The sequence below is a fragment of the Magnolia sinica genome, chromosome 10 (assembly GCF_029962835.1).
Source record: "Magnolia sinica isolate HGM2019 chromosome 10, MsV1, whole genome shotgun sequence".
Classification (NCBI taxonomy): Eukaryota; Viridiplantae; Streptophyta; class Magnoliopsida; order Magnoliales; family Magnoliaceae; genus Magnolia; species Magnolia sinica.
Genome location: NC_080582.1, coordinates 29,519,026 through 29,521,716, shown reverse-complemented (window position 1 = coordinate 29,521,716; position 2,691 = coordinate 29,519,026). Strand labels below are relative to the sequence as shown.

Sequence of the window (2,691 nt, the reverse complement as noted above, 5' to 3'; positions counted from 1 at the left end):
GAAGGATAAAAAGAGAGATGAAAGGAAGAAACGGGGGGGTCTCGGTTTTGGTTTTGTGCTCGGTGGGAGGATTGGAAGCAGTGGCTGGTTCTTTTTTGCTAGACGTGGCTGGAGAGAGAGAGCAGTGGCTGGAAAGAGAGAGCAGAGGCAGAGAAAGGACTTGGAGCTGGACGTCATGGAGGCTGAAAACGGGAAGAGTTTGGCAGGGACGTGAAGCGGGTTTTCTCTCTTCTTCCTTCTTGTTCTTTTCTTTCTCTTTTTATTTCTATTTGATTTGTTCAGGCCATTCATGTGTGGCTAAGCCTCTTAGCTAGGGCTAAGAGGTGAAGCCTGTAGCGAGATGCGAGAGTCTATTCTATGCAATTAGATTAAATTTCTGAACTTAATTTGATTTAGTTGATTATTATAAGGAATATTTTTATTAGTCTTTAATGGTCTGTTGTGACTGAAATTACAATGGGTTTGCAATGGCTTTGAATATTTCTTTCCCCTTTTTATGTTTATGAAGTCAGGAAGCCCTGTTGTTCATCATTGCTCCATGAGCATGGTAGGATGACAGTACCCTTCCTGATCCTCATACATTATTGATTGGTTGGTAATTAGTTTAATCCTGTTGTTTGCTCTGTCTCCTGGGCATGGTTAGATGATGGAATCCATTCTAATTCATATACCTCTCATCTCTTTAAAACCAGATCAAGTAAGTTCAGTTTGAATTCCATAATCCTTGAAGCAGGCATAAGATCTCCCTGATCTCTACAAGTGGATCCTCTGAATCCCTAGTTTCCTTCCTCTGAATTCCTTAAAGTTTTAGATAATTATTCCACAATTATTCCTTAAAATTCTATTTGGTTAGATCACATCTTAGTCTAGTTCTAGTTCTACTTGGTTTCAGATAACGTACAGGTATCAGTCCCTGTGGATTCGACCTCGGTCTTACCGAGTTTATTACTACATCACAACCCTGCACTTGGGGAGTGAACAAGTTTTTGGCACCACTGCCGGGGACTGACGGTTACGATTCTCTGAAATTAATTGGTTTTAGGATTAGTTTAAGATTAGGATTTTACTAATCTTAGTTTTTTTATTTATTTTTATTTGAGTTCAAAACTAACTTGTTTCCTGTTTTATAGGATCTTGACATAAGTTTCTCATTTGGTAATTCCTTCCTAATCTCTCTTCTTTTCCTATTTTTAGAATTAGGGTTTAAATTTTAGAAATTTTCTAATTTTAGTATCCTCCCTTCTGTAGGAAATAGTCTATTTTTAGAAATTAGGTTATTTCTTTCCCTTTTTAGAAATTAACTTTCTATTTTAGTAACTGTCTAATTTTAACTCTTTTAAAATCTAATTTGTTTCCTAATTTATTTTTAGAATTTTTGTTTAGAAACTAACCTTCCTATTTTGAAGGCCTTTAAGATAGAAATTTCTAATTCGGTAAGCTCTTTCCCTACTTTCTATTTTTCAGTTCTCTTTTAAATTTACTTTCTAGTTTAGATCTTTCCTAATTTATTTTAGAAATTTCCACTTTCTTTTAAGAATTCCTTCTTTTAGAAATTAATTTACTGCTATTTTTCTTTTAAAGGAGCATTCTTCTCTTTTTAGAATCTAACTTATTTTTGTTTTATTTTGCAGGTTTTTAACTTAGGACTCCAATTTGGTAATTTCTTTCCAACTCTCTCCTTCTTTCTAGATTTTCTTTTCCTTTCTTAGGATTAGGTTCTTAATTGAGGGCTGCGAGTGTTTTCATGCCCAAGTGGGCCCGTGACGACACTCGACGTCTCTTGACTGAAGGAGGATTGGTTGAGGGGTTGACTATCCATCGCAGGACTAGACACCGCTCGAAATCCCCCGAGTTAACTGAAGTTATGGCTGAAGACCAACCTCCTCTACTTCCACCTAGGGTGGAGGATACCCAAGATGAGAATGAGGTGCAACAGGCACCCCCGCCTCGTACTTTACGAGATTATCTACAACCGGCGGGAGTGAGTATGCCCTCATGCATGATTTTCCCTGAAAACACAGGACAAATGGACATCAAGCCAGGAGTTATCCAACTCCTTCCCAAATTCCATGGACTTGAATCAGAAAGCCCATATTTGCATTTAAAAGAGTTCGATGAGATTATAGGTACATTATGTTTTCCTAATGTATCTGAGGATACAATTAGGCTGAAACTCTTTCCTTTTTCCTTAAAAGAGAAAGCTAAGACATGGTTACATTTACTGCGTCCTATATCCATTGGCACATGGAACGATATGTAGAGGGAATTCATAAAAAAATTCTTCCCACATCACAAAACGATTACCCTCAGGAAAGCGATCATGAACTTTGCCCAAAAGGAAGATGAAACATTCTTCCAATGTTGGGAAAGGTTCAAAGATTTGGTCAGTTCATGCCCACAACACGGATTTGAAATGTGGCGCATTACAAATTTTTTCTATGATGGACTGACATCTTCCATGCGCCAAATGGTCGAGACAATGTGTAATGGAGAGTTCATTAATAAAGATGTCGACGAGGTATGGGACTACCTCGACAGTCTGGCTGAAAAAACACAATCTTGGGACTATTACCCAAAGTCGAACACCACGTCTAAGCCGACTCAATTAAAGGAGAAAGGTGGATTATATCTCTTGAAAGAAGAGGATGATCTCAAGTGTAAAGTGACTACGCTCATAAGGAAAGTTGAGGC

At 37.8% G+C, this 2,691-nt stretch overlaps 1 non-coding gene across 1 annotated transcript; it reads right to left on the bottom strand.

Annotated features, from left to right (window-relative positions):
* Window positions 1-2,302: 2,302 nt before the first annotated feature.
* Window positions 2,303-2,409, bottom strand: LOC131217771 (small nucleolar RNA R71). Its single transcript, XR_009157361.1, has one exon. It is a non-coding gene; the product is annotated as a small nucleolar RNA R71 (small nucleolar RNA).
* Window positions 2,410-2,691: the final 282 nt, after the last annotated feature.